The sequence below is a fragment of the Vigna umbellata genome, chromosome 3, assembly GCF_029865625.1.
Source record: "Vigna umbellata cultivar VRB3 chromosome 3, Vumbellata_1.0, whole genome shotgun sequence".
NCBI lineage: Eukaryota > Viridiplantae > Streptophyta > Magnoliopsida > Fabales > Fabaceae > Vigna > Vigna umbellata.
In genome coordinates, this window is record NC_142167.1 from 57086499 (window position 1) to 57103532 (window position 17034).

A 17034-nucleotide genomic window follows, 5' to 3' on the forward strand; every position below is an offset into this window, starting at 1 on the left:
GATAAGATTCCGATCAGCCTCAGAAACATGGTCAAAGGATGAAGTAAGTATAGAGATACGATTACGTGCCAATACTCCAAGATAAGACCTAAATACATCTGCATTTGGGCTAGATGCAACTCCAGTGACCACGTCAACAATGACAAGTGTCCTCTCACCTGCATTTCTTCGAAGTATAAGCTGTCGTAACCTCGTTGCTCCTCTCGTCCGTATAGAAGTGGTGGGGACTTCATCGCCTGACGAATGAGGTGACTCAGCCATATATCTGTCACAATAAATAAGACGAAAGAGAAATAAAATACTTATAAAATAACACTTATTTAACAAAAGCCATAAATATTTACACAAACATGAAATTCATACATAATCATATGGATTGGTCATATATATATTCCCTCATTGTGATCTTCTCGTATTGCTTGTATATCATCAATTAGAGGGTCGTCATCCAAGTTTATTGTTGTTTTAAATGGATGGTTGTCAGCGATATGAAGATTACTTAGATTCTCTTCTTTATCTTCAATTTTCCTTTTTCCTTGGAGAACAACATACCAATGGTCAGACGCAGTATCTTTGACATAAAAAACCTGACTTGCTTGATATGCCATGATGAACGGTTCGTCTCCATAACCAACCTTTCGAAAATCAACAAGTGTCATACCAGATTCATCTATTTTGACACCACTCTTATTGTCTACCCACTTACATTTGAAGAGTGCAACGGAAAACTTAGTGTAATCAACTTCCCATATCTCTTCAATTCTACCATAATATCTCATGGATCCAACTACAGGATTTTGATCTTTGGATGTGGAAAACTGTAGCGACTCAGCTTCTAGACTGACGCCATTATTTTGTACTATGCTTTTATCATCCAAAGTCTTTGTATAGAATGTGCAATTATTAATTTCGTAGCCTGTACAACATACACCATCAAACTTCAAGCCATTTGGTAACCACAACAAAGTCTCTGAGGACCGTGATTCTTTTGAAACTTCAGATTTAAACCAGGACAGGAATGTTTTGTTATGCTCCATCAACTGCCATTTCTCTAATTGTCGTGGATAGTTGTCCTTTACAACGGCTTTGTGTGCTTCCAAAAATGGGATCACTTCATCTGTGTTGTTTAATATGTACAGATGTGCTTGCATCAATTCTTCACGACTTTTCGTCACCACATTCACACCTTGGATGCTTTTACTTGTAGAATATCTATTCAACCATGATGTCTGAGGGACTCCTATCGGATTTGCTTTAGTCATATACTCAAAGCAAAACTCAATACTTTCTTCAGCAATATATCTTTCAATCATTGAACCTTCTGGACGATATTGAATTTTTGACGTACCCTTTCAAAATCTTCATATAACGCTCAACAGGGTACATCCATCTTAAGTATACTGGTCCACACAACTTTATTTCTCTGACCAAATGAACAAGTAAATGCACCATGATGTCAAAAAAGGATGGAGGGAAAAACATTTCTAGCTGACACAAGATGATGAATAATTTCGCTTTGAAGTTCATCTAACTTTGTAGGATCGATGACTTTAGTACAAATTGACGAGAAAAATGAGCACAATCGAGTTATGGTCTACCTAACTTTTTTGGGCAAAATTCCACGAATTGCCACTGGTAACAACTATTGCATTAAGACGTGACAATCGTGAGACTTCAGTCCAACAAGCTTGAAGTCCTGCATTGACACTAAGCTATTGATATTTGAAGAGTATCCTTGTGGTACCTTGATACTCTTTAAACAAAGACAAAAACTTATCTTCACTTGTCTGGACATTGTGTAACATGCATGGGACAAATAAGTATGTTTACTAATCTCCCTAGGTGCCAACGCTTCTCGGATCTTCATGTCAACCAGATCCAAACGAGCATTCACTCCATCTTTTTTCTTTCCCTGAATCTTGAGTAGTGTATCAATCAAGCTATCACACACATTATTCAATACATGAATCACATCTATGCAATGTCTAACATCTAACTTTGACCAGTATGGAAGATCAAAGAATATTGATTTCTTCTTCCAAGGGGTCGTTACAGATGACTTTTTGGAAGTTTTCCCAAATACATGATGTATTTTCTTAACTTTTCCAAGGATTTGAAGGCCAGTAAGTGGATTTGGTGCTTCGTCCCTCTCTTGATATCCATTGAATGTTTTTTTTAACCTTCGATATGGATGATTACATTTTAAAAATCTCCGATTACGCAGATACATTTTCTTCCTTCCGTGTTTCAATTGCTAAGTTGCAGTGTTTTCTTCACATATAGGACATGCTTTATGACCCTTCACACTGTACCCCGACAAATTACCGTAAGCTGGGAAGTCATCAATGGTGCAAAATAACATGGCATGCATCATGAAAGTTTCTAAAGCAAAGACATCAAATATTTCAACCCCATCAACCCACAACAACTTCAAGTCTTCAACTAGTGGCCTTAGATAAACATCGATGTCATTTCCAGGCTGCTTTGGCCCAGATATCAACATTGACAACATCATGTACTTTCTTTTCATGCACAATCCAGGAGATAAGTTGTAAATTATCAGTATAACGGGCCAACAACTGTGATTGGTACTTAAATTACCAAATGGATAGCTAAGCCAAGCCTAAGATTTCTACATTCTTCACCAAATTGGGAGAATTCTTTATCAATAATTTTCCATTGCGTTGAATCAGCTGGATGACGAAGCAGCCCATCAGTTGTTCTCTCATCTGCATGCCATCTTAGGTTTTTAGCGTCTTTGGGATTCGCGAACAAACGCTTAAGTCTGGCAACTAGTGGAAGGTACCAAACTACTTTCACTGCAGAACCATTCTTTTCTGTGTGACCACTATCTTCACCGTTATTTTTTGACTTGTATCGTGATAACCCACATTTTGGACACTTTATCAAAACTTCATTCTCATTCCTATATAATATGCAATCATTCGGACATGCATGTATCCGTTTATATTCCATACCCATCGGACAAAGAATTTTTTTTGCATCATAATTACGATTGGGTAACGTATTTCCATCTGGCAGCATTTCATTCAACAACGACAACAATTCTGTAAAACTCTTATCAATCCATCCATTACTCGCCTTTAAATTCATGAGCCTTAACACCGCTGACAACCGTGTGAACTTAGTTGAACCCGCATACAAAGGAGTCTCCGCATTAGTGGACATCATTTCATACACATGCGCTTGGGCAAAAGCTTCTGCGCCAACATCGCGGATCATGTCCTCTAAGTTGTCTTCTTCTGCTTGATCTTCCATATCCATTGTGGAATCATAAACATTTTCAGTTGTAGAGACAGTTGGAAAGTCTGTTAATTCGCCGTGCCATATCCATGTTGTATAACTTCGTATGAAACCATCACAGATAAGATGTTCCCTAATATCAGTTGCGTTCAACTTCCTCCCATTCAAACAGTTCACACAGGGACATCTGAACTTGACTTCATCATCACCACTTGTACTCGCATTACGTTGCACAAACTCTATAAATTCTTCTACCCCTCTCTTGTACTCAATGCTGATGCGTGGTAAATTAATCCACCCTCTATCCGTATGCATGTTTACTGAAATTGTTTACACAATTTCAATAATCTTGAATGATCACTTTGATCGTGTTTGTATTCAAGGTGTGACCCTATCCCATTCAAGAAGATTCACCTTTTTTAGTTTATTAAACATATTAATTTTAAAGGACATATCTTAAATTTCACGAAATTTTGCCAGCATTTCGCATTGGTCTTCAGGTTACACGAAATGAAAGTGATTATAAATCACAATCAAATATGCACCCAAAGATCAATACAAAACACAACGACAAATTTTCGTGAAATTTAAGAAATGTATATTAAAATTGATATGTTATAATAAACTATGAAAATGTTATTACTCTTCTTAAACTGTCCAACCGGACAATTCAAGATTCAATACTTGTAAATTATTATTACCATCTCCTTTATTTTCAATTGTAAAAAGTACGTTTGTTAAAAAAATATGGAGATAGTAAATAATTTTTGTACTGAATCTTAAACGGGAAACTAAGGCTAATTCATAACAACAAACAATATATTCAAGCATATCATAAAATTTTAAGAATATATATCTATAATTAAATCAAGTTTATCAATAATAACCAATGAGGCTTCATTTTTGCTTCCGCAATTTTCTATTTTTCCCTTGCTTTTGATAAACTACGTGCTCCTTTATCATGCCAAATCTAAAATTAAACAACCAATGAATTGATTTGGTAAACTACGTGCTCCTTTATCATGCCAAATTTTATTTATCAATACCACAAATAATTTGAATGAATAACCTATACATAAGCAATGGAAGCAATGGAAGCAATGGAAATTTTCTTTATCAATACCTGGGAGCGCGACAACAAGTGTGGCAGTAAGCCGCGACTGAAATGGAAGCACCGGCAACGGAGATGGAAGCACACGACAGCCACCGAAAAATGAGACGCGCCGAAGATGGAAGCAAAGCGAAAAAAAGCAGTGGTGACCACACGGAGAGGAGGAGACGACGAGGCTTGCTGCTCGCGTCAAAACGTCAACCAGTGCGTAAACGGCGGTTACCGGCGGTTACCGAGTTCGTATCTCTCTTTAGGCACCGGTTTCTTATAAAACGTGTTAGTAAGTGCGGTCAGAGGTTGGGAAGTCATATGAGCTGGTAGGTTTATGCTTCGGTTGGAAGTTGGACCGAGGTAGTATCGTGCTTTAGGCATCGGTTTTGAAGCAACCGAGGCATATAGGTTAGTTTTATTTACGGTTCTGCCACCGCACTTGTATACGCTTCGAGTTTGCTTAAACCGAAGCGTATATAGCGCTTTTAAATCCGTTTTTTTTACTAGTGTTAAAATAATGGATAATGAAAGACGGAGAGAATATGAGATGGATGAAATGTTGTGAATTATGAACGAGCGTTCCAGGGAGGAACGACTCATGGATGATTACTGAATTTGTAAAGTATGAATGTGGTTATGCTAAGCTGGCGGTTCATCCTGATGTTCCGTGAGTACTCGTCCTCACGTAGAGGAGGGTAGGTCATGTGTGGGAACGACAGGAGGGCCTAGTCCTTAGGGGTACTTTGGACAGATAGGACTAACCTCGGGTGGCAGGTGATGAGAGTATTCAAGTTACTACATCACCAGGGTGCACGAACGTCGTAGCTACACAGAATTCATACAGTCCGGACAGTCAGTCTAGTATTAGGCTTTGTATGAAATGTATGACTAAATTTATGTTGTGTGTTGATGGTATGAATTGTATGTTTGTAATTGAATTAAATTACATAAGCTTACCTTGTGTTTTCCTGTGTTGTCTGATTTTGTACGTCCGTCCTTGTCGTTGCAATGATCATCCCTGTGGATGTGAGCAGAAGGAGACGAGCTGCTGGAAGAGGCGCTGGAAGAAGAAAATTTGGTAGAGGTAGAAGTGAAGACCGAACAATAGGACATTCGGTTAGTAGTTTAGTTATTTTGTAAGGTGGTCGTTCGATCACCTTCTCCTTTCATTTTGTATGAATGTCTGAATGTTGGTTTTTGTAAACCGTTCGGTCAAAATTGTTTATCTTGTATAGTTTAAATTTGTAGCTCTTTGTAAGGCCGTTGGGCCATAAACAACTCTAGTGTAAGACTGATCTGAATTATTGGTAAATGTAATTATTCTATTATATAGTTTATACTGTATCTTTGGGATGTTACAACGTCTAAGGGGTAGATTTGAATATATAATAGTGGACTTTATGCAAATTGATGTCGATGCATAAATGACAAAAACATAATTTTTTATGGGTAGATTTGATAAAAAAAATTATGAAAGTGTTTAATGAAGATAAAGACAACTTCATTATGAAGAAAAGTGATACAATTTCAATTTAAAACATTTTGAAGTTGAAGTTATCTCAAAGTGACATGACTTTAGTTCAACGTATTTTTAATTGATAAGACCTCTATCAAAATTGAAATAAAGTTGAATCATCCTAGTATCTCAAAGGAAACATATCTTCACTTCATACATTCATTGAAACTCAAAAGATTGAATCAAATTTCAAATTAACATTGATTTGGTCATATATTTTTTATTTTACAAATCAAAGCAATGATGTTGAATCTTTATTATTTTTTGTTTTAATTTTTTCAATGTCTAAAGGCTTTTAAGAGAAACTTTATCGTTTTAAAACAAAATTTGAATCAATAACTAAGTTCTCTATATCATATATCATGTTCATGAATGATAACAAAGGTAAAAGTACATTCAAATGATTGGTGCTTAGATTCTAAATTCATGATTCAATAACATCTAATCACATGAGTCATTCTCTTAAGCTCTTTAATTCATATATGTCAAAATGATCAAAGAACAACCCATTACAATTGCAAAATGGTGATGGTGTACCCATATGTTATAAAATAATAATGATTGCAAAAGAAACGTTAGTTTTAAACGTTGGCCAACAATTTTTGTTATCTCATTAACGTTCATAAGAGCACAGTTTTTTCTCTCTCATTAAAGTTCATAAGTATCAACTGTCAATTTTTATTATTCATTATTGTGACAATGGTTTTTGACCAAATTTCTGCTGTAAATAGAGCTTTTCCTACATTTCAAAAAACACACCAAATCAAGTTTTCTCTTACCCTCTCAAAAGGAAACTTTATTCCTTAAGCTATCTTAATTTTTCTTCCTTTCTTTTCTTATCCTTTTTATATCCTGGGTTTATTATTTTACTCTCTTTATAGTTCCTTGCTAGTTCTGAGATCCTCAGAAATTTTTTAGAAGTTCCTATTGTATCCTAAGGGACTTGTAATATACACAACAGATAAGTCCTTAAGGAAGATGATCTACACGCCTTAGAAAATTTTGTTGTGATTTTGTCAGCTTTTCTATAACAATCTTAAGGACTTTGACTGACATCAACAACCCGCTTCTAGACGGGTCAAAAGTCGAGATTTTCTCTAGACAAAACTTTTGGCATTGACAAGAATGTGTGTCTACTGTTTTAAGCATGTACAAAGTCACTTTTGCTCAAGAAAAACCTACTCCAAAAAGGCATAAACACAAACCTGATCACAAAAGGAAAAATAATTTTCGAAAATCTAGTCCTGATGGATATAACCCAACCTTTAAGAAGAAAGGAAATTACTTTGTATGTGAAAAGTTGGACCATCATGCAACACAATGTAGGCATAGGGTAAGAAATGATAATCCTCCTAGAGCAAATATAGCCGAAGGATATGACATTATTGATGCGACCATTTCTCAAGTAAATCTTGTTAGAAAAGAATTGCCTAGTTTCCCTTACCAAGAAGGGGGTGAATTGGTGATCAATAAAAACAATTGCTTTTTAAATCTTTTCGCAAACTAGAATGATCTTTAATCTTATCTTGAAACTCAAGCAATCAAGTGCAATTAAGGTGAGAAAGGAGCTGTAGCATCGAAAATCCTCCTCCAAGGGGTGAGAGAGTGTGTTTTTGCTTCGTCCTACCCAAAGATACTTGACCTAGGTTAACTAATACCTTATATAATATTCTAAAAATTACAGAAAAGTGAGCCCAAGCCCATCAGAATGCCGCTCAACGGTAAGTGCATGACTTCTATTTTGCCCTTCAGCTGCAGTTTTGCCCCTCAACGGTGACTGCGGGTCTTCAAAGTGCCGCTCAGCAGTAAATGACGTTGAGCGGTACTTGCGGCTTCTTCCTTTTTTGCACTTTTTCTTCCTTTTTTGAATCCAAGTCTTAGCTTCTTCACTTCTTTCACTCAATTCATCTCAAAAACCTACAAAAACAAGGAAATCAAGCATAAAACCTATCCAACTCTCTTATTTCCAAAAACATACGCAAAAGCATGATTCCAAGCTATTTTCTATGTCATAAAGGTTGTTTTTTATATCAATTTTAAGTATAAAAATAACAGTTTTTCAACTGTTATCATTCGACCCAGCCTACATCCAATGTCCTTCCAACCACAAGAAGCCGATGCACTATAATGATCAAGGTTTTTACAACAAGGTTTTTATAGTGACCTCACATCAAAAATATAAAACACCTCTCTAACCCTCTAATCAAAATACAGGCAGGCATATACAAAACAGACTAGCATCAATAATCCTCTCTCCTGCAGTTCAACCCTTTGAGCCACCGTCAAAGTCAAGAACGCAACACGCTCTTCTTCCTGTAATAACAATAGGGAAACAACAAACCAATCTTTACAAGATTGAAGCCTTTGATCTTTCAGTAATACCCAAATGTGTAGATATGATCAGCCTTTGTAAATGTAGTTAACTTCCTCTTCAAGAATCCAAAAGTAGATGAACACCACGGTGACTTCTTGTTTCTTGGAGTTTTTCCCTTTCTCTGTAAGAAAGCACTTTCTGCAAAAAATCACAAAACTGTTAGAATCACAAAAGTTCTTACAAAGATCAAGTTTGCGTCAATTTATAGATATTCACAGTTCAGACGCATTTTAATCGACTTAGCTACTAATGCAGTCGAATGTAACAGTTCAGTCAAAGCAGTTAGCAACAATTAATGCAATTAATTGAATGTGCAATTAATGCAATCGATCCACAATAAATGCTTGGTCAACATATATAAAAATATAGTCGTTGTAACATTTAACACAAGCATTAACAGAATTTCAAAACTGTAACAGACTCAGTCGAATGCAAGTTGCATATAATCGACTATGTAACACAATTAAACATAGTTTTGAAAAACTTCTTCTTTGAAAATCCTCACATCACACTTTTAACAAGTTTGTGCAAAGCCACAAGTTTTAATCAATTCACCCCATAATGAAGTCGACTTAAAACTGTTGTTTTGCCACACAATAAAAAGTTCAATATAAGTGCTTGTGGTTTTCATTTTGTAAAACATCAGACATGCATTAACCAATAAAATCCATTATATAGCACATTGAAATGCAATGTATCAACACAATCATGTTCTCCATGCGTTAAATAGATTTACACATTGATTAAAACAAGTATTATGTAAGCAGTAGAACATGTAACACATAAACATCACATGAGTTATTAATTATGTTGTCATCATAAAAAACCAGAAGCTTTGAGATTGTAGGTTCAGCTAAAACAGTGCTCGTCCTATCAACAATCTAAATAATATCCCCTTTTTGTGATGATGCAGAACCATGATTAATAAACAACCATGTTGTACAAATCCAATCATATCATGTCAAAAGTATCAGTGGAAATGATTATCAAATATATCAGATCATGTATCAGAGCAAAACATTGCAAACATTTTGAGATAATCTCATTTGATTCAGCTCAAAAAAATCAATTCATATAAGAGCACAAGCGATCATATCAGAGCATAAACAAAATATCATCATAATATGAATATCAGAGACACTATCATTGCATTCTCCAAGCATTATTAGAAAGTTTAACACAGAAAACTCTTTTTCCCAGTGATGGACAAATTTATGAACACCAAATTATGATGTCACAAACTTGTTTTCAATCGGCAAGTATGACCGAATCGTTCAAGTAATAAAACTTGGTAAGACCAAGTATCGTTCTTCCCAAAGGACTCACGGCCTAGTTTAGTTATGTGGTTTCTTGATTAACTAAGACTTTCAGACGAAATATTCGGGGTTTAAAATGCAAGACAGAAAATAAACATGTATGCATGAATTTTGATCAATGGCAAAAATCAAAGGATAAACACTTTCAATGAAATATAGATATGAATATGTTGTTGGGGTTCAATTTCATCTTATCCACTCTCATATATTTTAAGGAATTCAACAGTCAAATCATCATTGTTAATGCCACTCTCTAATGTACCTTTCCAGAAGGCTTCTCCCTAATCACGAGTTCATACAATTCCTAGCATTCCTAATGATCAGTTCATAAGTACAGGAGCTTAACGACAACCAATATAAAATTGGGAGAAATTCCCCGGATCTAGACTTCCCCGTACGTGCCCGTATCGACAAAACCAATTATCATGCATCGAATGAGTTAAACAATGCAAGCATTAAGCAAAGAGGAAAAACCCTAACTAATGATGAAAGAAAGCATAAGTCTTAATTAAAAGATGTAAAAACAGATTCCATATATGAGAGTTTCACAAGACTACATTGATTCCCCAACAAACATACAGAATTTAGTTCACCATATTCATGGTGAACCTAAGTGAATTACAATGAAAGAATGAAAGAATAAACCCTAAAAAGGTGAAGAGGAAGCCTCAGCATCCAAGATCCTCCTCCAAAGGGGTGGTAGAGAAAGTGTTTGCTTCGTTCCAGCCAGAGATACCTAACCCTAGGAAACCCTAAAGCTTATGTATCATTCGTAAATTACAAAAAGTCAAGTCCAAGCCCATTAAAGTGCCGCTCAGCGGTGATTGCGTGACTTGTTTTCTCCCCTCAGCGGCCATTTTGCCCCTCAGCGGATCTCCCGTGACTTCCAGAGTACCGCTCAGCGGTAAAATACCGCTCAGCGGTGAGTGCGTGACTCGTTCTCTCCCCTCAGCAGCCATTTTGCCCCTCAGCGGACCTCCCGCAAGCTCCTGAGTGCCGCTCAGCGGTAAACTGCCGCTGAGTGCCGCTCAGCGGTAAACTGCCGCTGAGCGGTGACTTCGGCTTCTCCTTTTTGCACTTTTTGTTGTCTTTTCTGATTTCATCTCTCTCCTTCTTCACTTCTTTCACCAAATTCACCTTAAACCTGCACAAAAACACTGAAATCAAGCATAAACCTGTCCAGCTCTCTTATTTCCAAAAATATAAAGAAAAACATGATTTCAAGCTAGTTTCTAAGCGTGAAGGTTGCTTTTAGTGTCAATTTTAATCATAAAAATAACAGTTTTTCAACTGTTATCACCCAGCATTCTCCCCCTTTGTGCATTAGCAAAAAAGGTATGTCATATGATAATGATATGCTGACAGATATTTATTGAGAGATGCATCAGTAAATCATATTAATCAAACAATGATGCTCCCCTTGTCTCAAATAATCACATGATAAAGATATAATCTCCCCCTAAAGTATAGGCATGTGAAATTATCTAAGATCCTGTGCAATGCTCCCCTTGCCATTATGCATCACTAGTGCAGAATTGGCCTTTAACGTCACCCAATAGATGTCCATCCACAAAAACCCCAACGTAAATAATTGACCGGTGGCATATCCATAAATAAGTGGGACTGTAGACGTTCGTTCTGGAGGGGGTCGGACGTCTATAATATTATAGACGTCGGGCCCCCTGTCATGTCAGCAACTTAGACGTCCGACCCCCTCCAGAATGGACGTCTAAGTTGCTCACAGGGTAGTTGAAGAGTTAATGGCATTCAGCCTCTTAAACGTCCGTTGTGGGGGCCCCGGCGTCTAGAATATTATAGATGTCCGACCCCCTCCAGAACGGACGTCTAAGTTGCTGACAGGGAAGTTGAAGAGTTAATGGCGTTCAGCCTCTTAAGCGTCCGTTGTGGGGGCCCCGACTGCTATAATATTATAGACGTTCGAACCCCTCCAGAATAGACGTCTAACTTGCTGACAGGGTAGTTGAAGAGTTAATGGCGTTCAACCTCTTAAACGTCCGTTGTGGAGGGGCCGGACGTCTATAATATTATAGACGTCGGTGCCCCGCTAACGGACGTCTAAAACCCCCTGCGAATATCAATATTTAAAACCAAAACACGTTATATTAGTTACCGCCCCGACGTCTATAATATTATAGACGTCGGGGCCTTCCAGTAACGGACGTCTAGTGGCATTTATACTAAAACGTGAACCCGCGAGGAGTTACGCTCACTCTTCATCGTCTTCCCCGCGATTTCACTCTCGCATTGCATTTCCAGGTTGGTTTTTCTCTGTTTTGGACCGTTTAAATTTACTTTTAATCCGATTAAACTGTTCTGTGATGAAATATCTTTCATTTGGAGTGATTAAAAATCGTTTTCGGTGCGTTTTGGTTCAGTTTCTTGCGTGTTCTTGGGCGGTGTTTTTTTACTGTTTTTGCCCTACGTTTTAGGTCGTCCACTCCTCCATTTCCCTCCATTTTCATTTGGAATCTGCTCTTCAGGTTAGCTTCTTCATTAATAATTTTTTTATACGCCTGTTATTGGGTTTTGTGTATGCATGTTTTTTACTTTAAGGTCTGCATGTGTTATTGTCTTTTGAATATGCATGTATTAGTTGTGTTATTATAATTTTCATGTTAGATTATAAGTATCAAATCATTGAGTGACCCTTAGTTCCTGTTTGAAATTTATCACAAACAATTAATCTTTTAATCGTTTGTGTTAAATTTTGAATTGTTCGATTGGACAATTTGAGAAAATTAATTTTTGTAATTTGCAATAACATGTAAGTTGGAGTCTATGGATAAGATTGATAAACTTTTGGTTCAGTATTTGTGTTGTTCTCCGGATGCATATTTGATTGTGGTCATCATTGACTACTCTCATTTCGTGTATTTCGGAGACCAATGTGAAATGCTGCCGAAATTTTATCAAATTTATGATGTAGACTTCTTTGCACGTGTATTAGCAAATTATGAAAATTAATTTTTTTGAATGGGTAGGGCATAACCTTGTGAGAGTTAAAAACTTAAACTGATGATTTGACGAACATAGAATGGATCGAAGTTGGATGAATGAACGTCGCATCAGTGAAGAATATGATAAGGGTGTTTCGGAGTTCTTGCAATACGTTCAACAAAATGCTAAGTCTATGAACGAGCCATATTTTTGTCTTTGTGTGCGTTGTCTTAATCAAATACGGCAAGACTTAGGCAATGTGCGTGACCATCTATTCATGTTCGACATCATGAGGACTGATACCGTTTGGACTTGGCATGGAGAAGTATTGGACCAGCCTACCACGTAACGAGGAACAGATTATGTGGAAGAATGGATGAGTGATCATTTAGAGGACATGATACGTGATGTCGGTGAAGATAATTTTGAAAGAGCTAATTTGTATGATTCTCTGATAAATGATTCAGAGCAACTGTTGTTCCCCGGATGCTCGAACTTTACACGTCTGTCTGCAACTTTAAAGTTGTTTAGTTTAAAAGCAAGGAATGGATGGACTGATAAAAGTTTCACCGAGTTGTTGGAGTTGTTGAAGGAGATGCTTCCAGAAAATAATACTCTACCTATTCGTAATTACGAGGCAAAAAAAGTTTTATGTCCAATGGGTTTTGAATATCAAAAGATACATGCTTGTCCTAATGATTATGTTTTGTACACAAAGGAGTTTGCTTCGCTAAAGTATTGTCCAACATGTGGTTTATCCCGTTTTAAAAAGAAATATGATAGAAACACTACTGATGAAGGTAATGATGGTGCACCTGCTAAGGTGATGTGGTATTTGCCTATAATACCTAGGTTCAAACGTATGTTTTCTGTTAAAAAAGATGCAAAGAACCTTAAATGGCACTTTGACGAAAGAAAGTGCGATAATCTTCTTCGACACCCTGCTGATTCACCCCAATGGAAAAAGATTGATGAGAAATTTCTAGAGTTTGGTGCAGATCCAAGAAACTTAAGACTTGCACTTGCAACTGATGGTATGAATCCTTATGGAAACTTAAGTAGCAAACACAGTTCATGGCCAGTTATGTTGATGATTTACAATCTTTCTCCTATGTTGTGCATGAAGAGAAAATATGTGATGTTGTCCATGATGATATTGGGTCCTAGACAACCTGGAAATGACATTGATGTTTACTTAAAACCTTTAATTGATGATTTGAAATTGTTGTGGGAAGAAGGGGTCGACGTGTTTGATTCACATGTTCAGGAACAGTTCCGTTTGGTTGCAATGTTGTTTTGCACTATAAATGATTTCCCAACGTATGGAAACTTGAGCGGTTATAGTGTTAAAGGTCATTTTGCATGTCCCATATTTGAAGAAAACACTAGTTACCTTCAATTGAAGCATGGACAGAAGACGGTATATATAATACATCGAAAATTCCTTCCTCGTAATCACCCTTATCGTAGATTGAAAAAAGCATTTAATGGAAGTGCTGAGGATGAGGTTGTGTGCAGACCCCGAAATGGTGAAGAGGTGTACAACGAAGTCAAAAACATTGACATTGTGTTTGGAAAACATCATAAAAGTACCCTTGCAAAAAACATTTGGAAGAAATGATCAATATTTTTTAAGCTTCCATATTGGTGTCAACTTGAGGTTAGACATTGTATTGATGTGATGCACGTTGAAAAAAATGTTTGTGACAGTGTCATAGGAACTTTATTAAACGTCAAAGGGAAGAGCAAAGACGGAATAAAAGCACGACAAGATTTGGCTGACATGGGAATCCGATCTGAGTTACATCCACAGATAATAGGAAGACGCACCTATCTGCCCCCAGCCTGTCACACACTTTCTAAAAAAGAAAAACAAAGTTTTTGTAACTGTGAAGGTTATTCTTCAAATATTAGTAACCTTATTTCTGTGCAAGAGTTAAAGTTAATTGGTTTAAAGTCCCACGATTGTCATGTATTGATGCAACAATTGTTACCTGTTGTTATTCGAGGCATATTACCTCCTTCTATTAGGGGAGACATGTTGACATTGATCCCAGATCAGGTCAGGCATCAGGGCGAAATGCTGATAGGTTTAGGAGTTATCTGGGTAAGTTAGCAAAAAGCCATGTCTCTATCCTTCATGCAACTTGGGATGACGTCCCAAAAGTCGACAAGAACCTCTTATGGCAAGATATTCAGGTATGTTTACTTACAACACTGTTGATATACTTATTTCTTTCATCTTTTCAAATCAATAACATGTGTTTTGCTTTCAACAACAACATTATGATATTCCAAACACGATACAAATTAGAAAGAAAGTGTTATCGCATATAGCGATAAGATGGAGGGATTTCAAGACAAGGCTGACACGACTATATGTCTTTGGAGACAGACAAGATCAAAATCCATGTCAGTAGTATACCTTCATAGAGGACTGGATACAGTTTCGTGAATCTAGAGAGTTTGAGGAATGGAAGCTTTGTTTCTTAACAACTTAAAACCTTTCATTGAGTTCTTATGATTTTGCACTTATTTATGAACATGGTTTCACAGGGTACTCCATCACTACTCCACAGGTATAATGTCTTTGTTATTGGTATTTCTATGTTAATTTTAAAAATATTTATTGATAACTCTTTGATGAAATTCTTATCTTCGGTTCAAACGTCCTCAGAAGCAGCTGATTCATGATAAAGTCATACATGAAGATGATGACATGGCTGAAGCAGAGGATGATCCTTTATTAAAGCTAATGATAAGATTACCCAGGTTGAAGAGAGCATCGTTAGAACTATACTGGGATTTGAGAGTATTTGGTCTGCCCCCCCATGTGCCAGTATATATCACATTGCCTGATGCATTGGAGGTGATTGGGGGAGACAGGATGTTGAATATTTCCATCATTCAACTGTGGTGCATGTAAGATAGTTAATTTTGTCTTCCATATCTCTTTTTGTTTGATTCCTATAGTTTCTAACAACTTAACTTTGTTGTTTTAGGTACATGGACACAATCGTTGTAGACCAAGGTCGGTCTTCCATGTACTGATTTGTTGAACCTCAGACCATTCAACGTTCTGGTAACACACTTGAAAACAGACAACAATATTTGCAAACATGGATGGATGAGTCAAAAAGAGACGTATACCTTGTGCCATACATTGATGGGTAGGTGTTGTTATATGTAAAAGTTCATTATTAAAGTTTCCTTAATTATTTAGTTAAACAACTATTTGTCCTTCGTGATAGGTCGCACTGGCAACTGATGGTCATCATTCCCAAACAATGTAAAATTATATGGTTTTGTTCCTTGCACAGGAAGATAAAAAATGACCTGAGAACCATGCTTCAAGGGTAAGTGTTTCTCCAAAAATGACTTTGAATTTGATGTTCCCCTTAAACTTTTATGATAAATATAGTTATGATAATTTTACTTTGTGTTTTTAATCTGTACAGAGTTATTGGTAAATCTCGAGGTCAACTAGTTCAAATTTTATATCCAAAGGTTGATTGTCATTTATAGTTCTAATTCATTTTCTATGTTATTGAATTATCTAAATTATTGACGATTTAGTGCATCATTTTAGTGTAACCAGCAGTAGGATTCATGGGAATGTGGCTTCTATGTCATGTGTTGGATTAAGACCATCATTCGAGTTGTTATTACAGATGCCTGGAATGAGGTAATGATGCATACCTTGAATACATTACAAATCAAATTCATCTTTAAACATATATGAAACCATAATGAATCTTTCTTCAATTTTGCAGCGCTTCAAGAGTACATCTCCTATACAGAGGAAACGATTAGGCAAATAAGGCAGGAGTGGACAACTTATCTTCTGCAAAGATGGAGTTAGGAATAGTTTTATTTGTTATTGAACATTGATTAATTTTAGTTTTATAAATATTGATTGTTTTGGTATTGGATTATTTTGTACATTAAGTAGAACTTTCTTTATATGAAACGCAAATATACTATACTATATATTATTCTCGGATGATTTTCTATTTTTCAGGTGTGAATTTAATGCAAAAATAAATTGATTTTTTTTAAAAAAATTCCCAGTAGACATCGGTTAGTGCACAAACGGACGTCTATAGACGTCTGGCAGTGCACAAACCGACGTCCAAACCCGTAATCCCTAAACAATCCGTTCAGCCATAAAGACGTCCATTGTGTCAGGCCGAACGTCTATATAGAAGTCCGTTGTGTGAGGTCGGACGTCTATATAGACGTCGGGCGTGACACAACGGACGTCTATATAGACGTCCGGCCTGACACAACAGAAGTCTGACTAACGTCACCCACAAAGACGTCGGGCGCAGGTCGGACGCCGAAAAGCCAAAACAACATACGTCTAAAGCCCTTTCTGCACTAGTGCATGTTTTATAATCAAAATCTGAATGCATAATGCAGTTTTCATAGAACATTTCATAGCAAATATAAATATTTGACAATATTGTATCAGATTAGAAATTGTGCAACCATATCAATGTAG

The 17034-nt window shown here is 36.5% G+C and overlaps 1 pseudogene; it reads left to right on the forward strand.

The window, feature by feature from the left end:
• The first annotated feature begins 12627 nt into the window (after positions 1-12627).
• LOC148203073 (uncharacterized) lies at positions 12628-16557 on the forward strand (annotated as a pseudogene).
• The last annotated feature ends 477 nt before the right edge of the window (positions 16558-17034 follow it).